Below are 12,374 nucleotides of genomic sequence, written 5' to 3'. Positions count from 1 at the left end.
CCCGTCCCCCGGGAGACCTCCCAGGCCTGGGTAGACAAGCCAGTCCTAGACGCCATTACGTCTCTCCGGAAAGGGGCCGCTCGAGTCGAGAGAACATGGTCGGTCCCATCGACGATCACGAACCCATGCAGGTTGGTAGAGCTTGGCTTTCCCGGAGGGAGAGAGAGCGGCGGAGGTCCCAAGGACTATGCTTATATTGCGGTGGCTCAGAGCATTCCATCCATTCCTGCCCGGTAAAAGAGCCAGCCCGGTAGTAAGTTTGAGGCTACTATCGGGTGGGATCTCCGCCGGGAAGTCCTCAACCACATCATCGACTCTCCTTCCAGTGAAACTGCGGTGGGAGAACCACACTCACGACTGTCACGCCCTTCTGGACTCTGGGGCCGAAGGTAATTTCATTGACTCTCTCCTTGCAAGTCACTTGAACCTTTCAGTCCTTCCTGTGTCTCATCCCATCCATGTCACCGCACTCAATGGCCAGGAACTGCCACACGTCACCCACTACACTGAACCCATAACTCTGCTCACCTCAGGCAACCACAGTGAAACCATATCCTTTTACCTCATGGACCCCCCTGTAGCTCCCATTGTTTTAGGTCACCCCTGGTTAAACAAACATAATCCATGAGTGGATTGGGGTTCCAACACAGTCACCTTGTGGAGTGAAAGTTGTCATGAGTCTTGTCTGGTTTCTGCTTGTCCTGTTGTGCCTGTTTCTGTCTTTCAGAAATAGACCATGGTGTTATCAAACGTGCCCGCAGAGTACTTGGACCTGAAGGAGGTGTTCAGTAAATAACGTGCTGCTTCTCTTCCTCCGCATCGTCCCTATGACTGTGCTATAGATTTAGTGCCAGGTAAGTCTCCGCCTAAAGGCAAGCTTTACTCTCTTTCTATTCCAGAGAGGGAGGCCACGGAGAAATACATTTCTGATTTGTTGGCATCGAGGTTCATCCGCCCTTCCTCTTCTCCAGCAGGGGCGGGATTCTTTTTTGTGGGTACAAAGGATGGTTCTCTGCCACCTTGTATTGACTACCGAGAGCTGAACAACATCACGATAAAGAACACATATCCGTTACCGTTGATGTCTTCAGCTTTCGAGAGGTTACAGGGAGCATCCATTTTCACAAAATTGGATTTACGTAACGCTTATCATTTGGTCCGCATCAGGAAGGGGGGTGAATGGAAAACCGCCTTTTACATCCCTAGAGGACACTTTGAATATTTGGTGATGCCATTCGGGCTCTCCAACTCGCCAGGGGTTTTCCAAGCACTCGTTAATGACGTGTTGAGAGACATGGTAGATCAGTTTATATATGTTTACCTGGATGACATACTTTTTTCTTCATCTCTCCAGGAACATGTTCAACACGTCAGACGAGTGCTCCAGAGGTTACTCGAGAATGGGCTTTTTGTCAAGGCGGAGAAATGCGTATTCCATGCACAGTCTTTCCCCTTCCTAGGGTATATTGTCTTGTCCGAGGGAATACGTATGGATCCTGACAAGGTTAAGGCTGTGATAGATTGGCCATCTCCAGATTCCCGTAAGGCCCTACAGCGGTTTCTGGGGTTCGCCAGTTTTTATCGACGTTTCATTCATAATTTCAGCCAACTAGTCTCAACTCTGATGGCCTTGTCCTCCCCCAGTACTCTGTTCAGGTGGTCGGATGCAGCCGAAACTGCATTTACCAACCTCAAGAGCCGCTTCGTTTCGGCTCCCATCCTTGTAGCCCCTGATCCCACACGGCAGTTCGTGGTGGAGGTTGATGCATCAGAGGTGGAGGTAGGAGTAGTTCTTTCCCAATGGGCTGCCTCAGATGATAAGATGCATCCCTGCGCGTTTTTCTCTCATCGTTTATCTCCTGCTGAATGCAATTATGACATTGGTAACAGAGAATTGTTGGCCGTCAAATTAGCTTTAGAGGAGTGGCATCACTGGTTGGAAGGGTCAGGGGTACCTTTCATTGTTTGGACCGATCACAACAATTAGAGTACATTAGAACTGCCAAAAGACTCAATTCCAGGCAGGCTCGGTGGGCACTTTTTTTCGGTCCTTTTGATTTTACTCTGTCGTACCGCCCGGGTTCCAAAAATGTCAAACCCGATTCTTTGTCACGTCTTTTTGATCCCTCCGCCCGCCCGGTGATTCCCGAGTGTATTTTACCTGAGAAAATAGTTGTCTCAGCACTCGTATGGGAGGTCGAATCGAAGGTCAAGACGGCCTTAGAAGGGGGTAACGCCTCCGCCCGGTTGCCCACCGAATCGTTTATTTGTGCCGGAAGAGTTACGGTCCGACGTTATTCAGTGGGGTCACTGCTCTAACGTTGCTTGTCATCCGGGGATAAGTCGATCCAAGGGGTTAGTTAAACAACAATTCTGGTGGCCACTTATGGCTTGTGACGTCCACGATTTTGTTTTGGCTTGCTCAGTTTGCGCCAGTGGTAAGTTGTCTAACCGGCCTCCTGATGGGCTTCTTCAACCGCTGTCGAGACCCTGGTCACATATCGCACTAGATTTTGTTACCGCCCTCCCGCCCTCTAATGGCATGATGGTCATTTTGACCGTAGTGGACCGGTTCTCGAAGGCGGCACATTTCATTCCCTTGCCCAAATTACCTACAGCCAAGGAGACAGTGGTCACTGTCCTAGATCACGTCTTTCGGTTACATGGCCTCCTGGTAGACGTGGTTTCTGACAGGGGATCCCAATTCATATCCAAATTTTGGAAGGAATTTTGTAAATTGTTAGGAGCGACCGTTAGTCTGTCTTCGGGTTATCATCCCCAGAGTAACGGGCAGTCTGAGCGAGCCAACCAAGATTTAGAGAGAACGTTGCAATGTTTGGTCTCCAAGAATCCTTCTTCCTGGAGCCAACAACTCTCTATGGTGGAGTACGCTCACAATTCATACCAGTGTCAACCACGGGCCTCTCTCCGTTTAAGTGCAGTGTAGGTTACCAGCCACCAGCTTTTCCTAGTCTGGAATCTGAAGTCGCGGTCCCCTCTGCTCACGCATTTGTCCAGAGGTGCCACTGCACCTGGACCAGAGCCCGAGAGACTCTGTACTGTCACGGTTGGTAAACCGTGATCTCTGGGTTTTGCACTTTGTGGGTGAAGTCTGTGTGTTACGCGTCAGCACTGATTAGTTTGTGGGCGTCTCCGTTAATTGTCATCAGCAACAGCTGTCACTCATTACTCATCCCTATATATTGTCTTGTCTAGCGTCTTGTGTTCGTGAGAGCGTTGTTTCATGTTTGTAACCTATACCTTGCTTTCTTGTGTGTTTCTGCATTGGATGTCCGTGTCTCCCCGGAACCCCGTCCACTCTACGCAACCCACCACCAAGCAACACCACTTACCTTCGGCTCGCTTCCCCGCAGTTCCTGTGTCACCCTCTCCTGCTGCCAACTCACCTCCGCCTTCCGGATTCGTCATTCCTCACCACCATCTTGGACTGTGCATTCCTCCCAGTGTTATTTGTGTCTCAGTTTTGTATTGTCTCATTGTCTTCATTAAATCTCATTAATCTCGCACTTGCTTCCTGCCACTCCTTCACCCAGTCGTTACAGGACTACATTAATGGTGCTTGAAGCACAGTTCTCACAGAAGTTATTTTCAAACAAAGCTGTTTTCTGTTGGACATTGTGGCAAATTCACATGTCCAAATTGAACACCAGTGAAATCTAAGTTGAGAACTTTTTCGCCATTGCGCAAAACTCTCTCCGTGCAGGTACATAGTACCATTGTTCTGCAAATGTTTTGTAGGTAAAACTATGTAATTTCAATTGGAATTACACGATTGGGGATTTTGATAAATTTCACCAATGGTTCAAGTTGGTCATGCAGATTTGCCATGTTAACCAACAGAAAACTTCTTGGTTTGAAAGTTACTTCTGTGTGCTTCTGGGCCTTTTTTTCCTGCAAAATTTGGCTAATGTGACTACATTTTAAGTGTGACTGCACTTTAAGAATCAAGTATTCTGATGTTGCTGATAATCCAAGATTCAATACTGGTTTGTTCAGTATATATGTTCTGGAAAAATGGACCAGACTGCAATGATTTGTTTCAGAACACATGGTGTGACTGACACATACCAGATGCTTATGGTGAGGTGAGAATTGATTCAACAATGGCAGTGTAAGACTTAAGAGAACTGTAGAACCGCCCGGGGCAGACTGAACTTCTAGATGTCTCTGTCTTCAAAACTAAAAAGGTTGTATTCCCAATGTTACTTTCCCATTTGAGATTTTTAGTAATGATGGCTCCAAGCAACCTTGAAGTCTAGACTTTGGCGACAGTTTTGGTGATTGAGTATTATCTCTACTGACTTCATAGCATGTATTTGCACCAGGACACCAGATTTTTTTTACCTCCTTTCTTTATAAACAGGTTAATTACAGTCACTCATAAGGCCAATGAGTGTGGTAATGTTTATTTGTGATTATGTGTCATTTCAGCCTGTCTGCGTGACCTCTCTAGCTGGATGAATGACCATCACCTTCAGCTTAACCTTACGAAGACAGATCTCCTGGTGATTCCAGCTAACCCATTGCTTCATCACAACTTCTCTATACAGCTGGGCTCATCAACCATTACTCCTTCGAGGACAGTTAGAAACCTAGGAGTTGTGATGGATCATCAGTTAAGCTTCACAGACCACATTGCTACAACTACCCGGTCCTGCAGGTTTGCCTTATACAACATTAGGAAGATTAGACCCTTCCTGTCAGAGCAAGCAACCCAACTTCTTGTACAAGCTCTTGTTCTCTCCAGACTGGACTATTGTAATGCTCTCCTGGCGGGCCTTCCTGCATGTACTGTCAAGCCTCTGCAATTGATCCAGAATGCAGCAGCGAGGGTTGTCTTCAATGAGCCAAAAAAAAGCTCACGTTACTCCTCTCCTCATCAGGTTACACTGGCTACCAGTAGTTGCTCGCATCAAATTCAAGGTACTGATGCTAGCTTACAAGACGACCACTGGCAAGGCACCAACTTACCTAAACTCATTGGTTAAATCTTATGTGCCCTCCAGAAGTTTGCGCTCTGCAAGTGATCGACGCCTTGTGGTACCATCCCAAAGAAGTTCAAAATCACTCTCACGGACCTTTTCCTGGACTGTGCCCAGCTGGTGGAATGACCTCCCAATCTCAATTCGTACAGCTGAGTCTTTACTCATTTTCAAGAAACAGCTAAAGACTCATCTCTTTCGCCTGCACTTAACCTAGCACTTTTCCTTTTCTTATCTTTTTAATTTATAAAAAAAAAAAAACACTACCTATGCGTTCTATACTAGACTGACTGAGACTTGTCATGGCACTTGTATACTGTTGTTGTTCTCTTGTTGACCTGACTGCTTCTATTGTTCTCATTTGTAAGTCGCTTTGGATAAAAGCGTCTGCTAAATGATTAAATGTAAATGTAAATGTAAATGTAAATATAAGTAAACAGTTTACCATGCTACCATGCTAATAATATGCATATTATTAATTATGTTGCTAGGCTGATTAAAAAGTCCTCAGATTATGGAAGACAAATACAATGTAGATCATGTTGGTTGTATATGTATGCATTCATTAATATGACCAGTGCCCATACCTCATAATGATGAATATGTTTCTGATATGGTGCACGGCATACAAACAAACACTGTGTTTATTTGACAAATTACTTGAAAAAATACTAGCAAATTATTTTATTATACTGAGCATATATAGCTTTATGTAGCCACATCATTCCAATATTTCCTCCTTGTTTATTCACAGGGGGAACTGAATGAAATGTAGTCAGACTCTGATGCCATATGCATACCTCGCTGCCTCGATGGAGTGTGAAGGCCAGACTCTGTAAAAGACCATTACTCAGATAAATAGAGCTAAGTGAGCAAAACAGATATTAGCTTTATTGAACAATAAATCAGATGCCACCCTCCCCACCACTTCTAAGAAACAAAGGAGGAATTTAGAGACCACTACTGCTTGCAACAACACTACTTAATTCATGCAATTAATGTGTGTGCCCAGTCAAAGTATTAGAGGTTTATGAATGTGCTATGGTATATGCTATATTCAACCAGAATATATAAGTCATAGTCATAAACAGAAACACCCAAGTGAGTGTGTTTTCAACAGTGTGATTTGAAGAAACAAGCTATCAAAAATTTAAACTTAGTGAGCAGCTTATGGAGGCAATATTTCAAGGCATCAAACATGATGAACGAAAAGATACTGCTGATTCTAAAGAAGCATCGCGTGTCATTCACAGAGAAGAGTAAAGATAATCCCAGGATACACTGTGGCAAGCTGAGTGGAAAAATAAATTAAGATCAGAGAAATGTCATTTATATATATATATATATATATATATATATATATATATATATATATATATATATATATATATATATATATATATATATATATATACATACATTAATTACTACACAATTAACATTTTGTTATTTAACCTATTTGTGTTCTATGCATTTTATTATAGAAGGAAATCTATTAAACCATTTTATTTTCAAATTAATTTGAAATGTTAACAAAACTCTATTGGAATCAATTAATTTATAAAGGTACCTTTCTAAAGAAATAGTATGTAAAGACGGTCTGTGGTATAAAGACTCTCAATACTGCCACACTGCTTTTCCACAAACTCAAACATTTCCAGCCCTTAGAGATATACACTTTTACCAAGCAAAGACAGTATGTACGGTTGATCATTTTAGGTTTTAGTTTTTCAGAAGGCCATGGCTACAACATTAGGTGCCATTCACACAGAATGTGTTTTTTTTTTTTTGCTTTGAAAAACATTAGACATAGGCAGGGGAATGGGGGAACTAATGCAAGGTGTCAAGGTCTTTTTTAAAAGCTGAACTTCTTTTAATTTCTTCTTCTTTTGTCTTTTGCAGCATCTTGTGCATGATGCAGCATTTTTAGAATGCTGTTTCAAGCGTGAGACACTGTAAAACAGGTGAGATGCAATTGTCAAAGATGTCAAAGAGATCTATACACAGAATGAAAAACAACGGAACAGTAGCACAATAGAATGAAAAAAACACCTTCTGTGTGAATGGCCCTGTAAGTGGCAAAAAGCAGGTTCTCCTTGCATATATATATATATATATATATATATATATATATATATATATATATATATATATATATATATATATGTGCAAACATATAAATCAGAAAATCATATTTCAGAAGGTGTTAGGGGCTTTTATAATAGCGTGAAATAGACTTCTGTTTTTCCATCTGCTGCAAGCAGTTGTAATATAGAGTGATCAGTCACTTGGAATTAACGGCTCAGGTGATTTGCTCTAGAAAAATTGTGTACAGAATTGAGCACCCTCGAAGCAAAGATGGGAGATATCAGGTCACATGCTTCAATCACTGCATGCACCAGCCAAGCAACTGCCATTGGTATAATTGCTCTCTCAAGGAATTTTAGACCTCTTTGGTTAGAATAGCATTAATTAGGGGCTGATTCTAAAGAAGACTCTACAGTTGTGGCCAAAAATATTGGCACCCTTGGTAAATATGACCAAAGAAGGTTGTGAAAATTAATCTGCATTGGGATCCTTTTGATCTTTTATTAAAACAATTGATCTTTTATTGTAAGTCAATATGATCTTGATCATTTTGATCAATGATCAATAAGATCAAAAAGATCAATATGATCTTTTATTAAAACAATTCACAAAAATGTATCCTTTCATTGGATAAGAAGAATTTAAAGCGGGGGGAAATATCATTATGAAATAAATGTTTTTCTCTAATAGACATTGGCCACAATTAACGGCACCCTTTTATTCAATACTTTTTGAAACCTCCATTTGCCAGTTTAACAGGTCCAAATTTTCTCCTATAATGCCTGATGAGGTTAGAGAACACTGGACAAGAGATCAGTGACCATTCCTTCATCAGAATCACTCCAGACCCTTTAGATTCCCAGCTCCATGTTGGTGCTTCTCCTCTTCAGTTCACTTCTGTTTTTGAGGATTGTGTTTGGATTACTGTACGGTTGGAAGTTCTAAACATGGCCCATTATAAGATTTCTAACGGAGTTAGTCACTTACTGATTTTTTATCTGTTGGTATTTGATAGAATCAAAATTAAAAAAGATGCCATGTGTCTAAACAAGATGTCCAGGACCTCCAGCAGAAATATTGGCCCACGACATCAAAAATACAGCAGTATATTTCATTGTACACGTGGGGTAATTTTTATCTCTGTGTTCACCAAACCCATCTTGAGTGTTTGCTGCTAAAAAGTTAATTTTTTAGTTTCATCTCACCATAGAAGCAAGTCCCATTTTAAGTTCCAGTCATGTCTGATAACTGAATATGCTGGAGTTTGTGAGCTAGGAGAATTTTTCTTGAAGCCCTCCCAAACAACATGTGGTGATGTAGGTGCTGTTTGACTATTTTTTATTATTATTATTTTTTTTTTTTAAGATTTCTGAACCCGAGACTCAACTAGTTTCTGCCATTCTCCAGCTGTGATCCTTGGAGAGTCTTTAGCCACTCAAACTCTCCTTCTCTCCTCTTCCAGGCAGTTTCATAACATTTTATGTTGATTGGAAATTCTCAATTATTGCCCTGATGGTGGAAATGGGAATTTTCACTGCTATAGCTCTTTTCTTAAAACCACTTTACTAATTTGTGAAGCTTAATTATCTTTTGCTGCATATCAGAAATATAGTCTTTGGTTTTTCTAATTTTGATGGATGATTAAGGGAATTTGGGCTTTGTTTTCCCTCCTCTTTATATTTCTGTGAAAGAGGAAGCAATGGCTGGATAATGTCATGTTTATAATCATGCTGGAGTGCTCAAAATTGTGAATATGAATGGGAATATACTTCACTCAGATATTTCACTCATAAGAATTTCTATGGATTCCAATAATTGTGTCCAACGAGTATTTGAGAAAAACCTTTATTTCATAATGATATTTCCCCCCATTTTAAATTCTTATTATCCAATGAAAGGATACATTTTTGTGAATTTTTTAAATAAAAGATCAAAAGGATTAACAATGCAGATCAATTTTCACAGCCTTCTTTGATCATATTTACCAAGGGTGCCAATATTTTTGGCCACGACTGTATCTGCGTGTATAGCTTTTTAAGAGCTGAGTTTTGCTCGTGACTTCGCAAGAGCAATGCACCACAGTGTACTGCGTGTATCAAACACATGCTATCTACTCTCTATATGCATTTCTGTTTAGGGTAAAGCCTGTCACTACAGAAGTAATTAAGTTTCTGAAATTATATTTACTATATATTTAGAACATGAAGACAGACAGTGTCAGAGACATAGCCTACATGTCTGCTTCGTTATGTCTGGCACAGTGTGTTTCACAGGTTGGAAATATGGCATTTGACCTTCATGGTGTAATGATGCTTTCAGATGTGACAAAGCTTTTGTAGAGAAAATAGCTGGGAAAATGGAATGTAATCACCCTAGTTTACCTAACTGTAAGCCTTCACCCACTGTCTGCCCACATAACCTCCAACAAGGAACATTTAAGTATGTACTGTGAGCATCAGGGGAAAAGGTTTGACTGGTTAGCTTTGACAATTATTCCCTGCTGGCAGGTGCTGTAACTGCACCATTATGTTGACAGAAAATGTATTGTCTTGCTATTTTATAAGATTCAGGCTGTTTCTTGTTGTTTTTGTTGTTGTTGTTGTTTTTAATGTGATAATGTGACTATGTAGGCAACAATCACATATACTCTGGGTGGCCTTATAAATGTGTTACGATTAAATTTTATACATAAATATTTCATCTTAATTATATTTCATCATAGAGTAAGAGTTATTAGGTGCTATATAGTCTGAGCTGTGATAGTTTCTATGCATAAAAAGCCTATGTAAGAGCATGCTGAAAAAGACAAAAAAAAAAGTAAAAAAAGGTTGGATGTATTTTATGCAAATTATTAACTTAGCACAAGCTCATTTAGAATTCAAATTCATTAACATTAGAACCAGGGTAAGAAAAAAAATGCAGTGCATACAGACTGAAGTAATTTAAGTCTTTGGTTCTTTTAATTTTGATGATTTTGGCTCACATTTAACAAAAACCCACCAATTCATCTCAACAAATTAAAATACTTCATAAGACCAATAATAATAATAATAATAAAAACAGTTTTAGTGAATTGATGGCCTTCTGGAAAGTATGTTCATTTACTGTACATGTACTCAATACTTGGTAGGGGCTCCTTTTGCTGTAATTACTGCTTCAATTCGGCGTGGCATGGAGATGATCAGTTTGTGGCACTGCTGAGGTGGTATGGAAGCACAGGATTCTTTGACAGTGGCCTTCAGCTCATCTGCATTTTTTGGTCTCTTGTTTCTCATTTTCCTCTTGACAATAGCCCATAGATTCTCTCTGGGGTTCAGGTCTGGTGAGTTTGCTGGCCAGTCAAGCACATCAACAGCAGGGTCATTTAACCAACTTTTGGTGCTTTTGACAGTGTGGGCAGGTGCCAAATCTTGCGGGAAAATGAAGTCATCACAGACTGTGGAAACTTAACACTGGACTTCAAGCAACTTGGGCTATGAGCTTCTCCACCCTTCCTCCAGACTCTAGGACCTTGGTTTCCAAATGAAATACAAAACTTGCTCTCATCTGAAAAGAGAACTTTGGACCACTGGGCAACAGTCCACTTCTTCTTCTCCTTAGCCCAGGTAAGACGCCTCTGACGTTATCAGCGGTTCAGCAAATTCCTTGACACTTCTGTGTCTGGTGGCTCTTGATGCCTTGACCCCAGCCTCAGTCCATTCCTTGTGAAGTTCACTCAAATTCTTGAATTGATTTGCTTGACGATCCTCATAAGGCTGCGGTTCTCTCAGTTGGTTGGGCATCTTTTTCTTCCACACTTTTTCCTTCCACTCTGCTTTATGTTAACATGCTTGGATACAGCACTCTGTGAACAGCCAGCTTCTTTGGAAATGAATGAATTGTGTCAACGATTGTCTTCTGGACAACTATCAGAACAGCAATCTTCCCCATGATTGTGTAGCTTAGTGAACCAAACTGAGAGACCATTTTGAAGGCTCAGGAAACCTTTGCAGGTGTTTTGAGTTGATTAACTGATTAGCATGTAACCACATTCTTATTTGTTGAATTGGTGGGTTTTTGTTAAATGTGAACCAAAATCATCACAATTAAAAGAACCAAAGACTTAAACTACTTTTCCATGACATTTATTGAAATGCACCTGTATGTGAGCGTAGCCTGCTTTGTGGTTATTATTCTTCATATTTTATTTTACACATAAATTATTATTCAAAATAAGTAACTGTGAAAAACTATTTTGTTAGTTATTAAAACTTCCCATAACAAACTACTGAGGGCATCCTGAGGGTAATGTCACTATAGCCCATTGCTGTCAACAGCCTGCCAAAGCCCAAATTGTGTTTAAGTAGCATTGCCGCATTAAACAGTCAGCATGGGACAATCATTGACAGTCACCTGTCAGCTCGAGGCAAAAATATCAATGTCAAAATCAAAATGACAAAAGTGTTACCTGTCTGATTAGAAAACACTACATAACCATTTAAATATACATTTACAAACTGCACTGCTGATGCACCTGTTGTATTTTCCCAGGATTCTCAGCACAAGAACTATCGAGATTCCCCACTGTGTCCCTCATTGGGCACTCTTTGATCCCTCTTTATGATGGACAGAGCTTGTAAGCTGCGATTCCTCCACCAACAGATTTTAAAGGCAATGTGTAAAAGTTAACTGGCTCAGCTTCATGTCTGGGTGCATTAGCTTTGTGACATTTTTCATTTTTCATTCATGACTCTAAGCGAACACATTGCTCTGTGTAGTCTCAGGAGTTAAATGTAATGTGGCAAATTAAGTCAAATGTTTCATGTTCATGACTTGCAGCCATAGTAACATTTGCGAATGGCGTCTTAATTGAGAAAACAGGAAGTTTCAAAGCTCTCACATATAACACAATGAACAGGAATGCTCATGTCACTTATGTTAAAAGTAGTCTGTTTTATTATATATTTATTATGTAGAACTGGTTCCTTCCAGTATTGATAAGGTGTAGTGGATGACAGATAAATAACTGTTCACCTGTACACTGTAAAAAAATAAAGAACCTTTTTGTGCATTGGGAAGGATCTTCATGTAACCACTGATGCCAATAAAGAACCTTTATTTAGATGCAATTGCATTCCAAGATTTAAGTTAATTTAAGCGTAAAGAGCTTGTTCGTTCAGCAAAATAATGAGCAGACTTGCTTGTTATGAGAATCAAATGAGAAATATTGCCTTCCTACAATGTTTGAGGCACATTTCATTGATAAGGTAATGAAGTATGACGCAGGTCGAGTGCAAAAAGTCA

The sequence above is a fragment of the Carassius carassius genome, chromosome 10, assembly GCF_963082965.1.
Source record: "Carassius carassius chromosome 10, fCarCar2.1, whole genome shotgun sequence".
In the NCBI taxonomy this organism is placed as follows: Eukaryota; Metazoa; Chordata; class Actinopteri; order Cypriniformes; family Cyprinidae; genus Carassius; species Carassius carassius.
The sequence above is the reverse complement of the archived record's forward strand: the minus strand, read 5'-3'. Positions refer to the sequence as shown.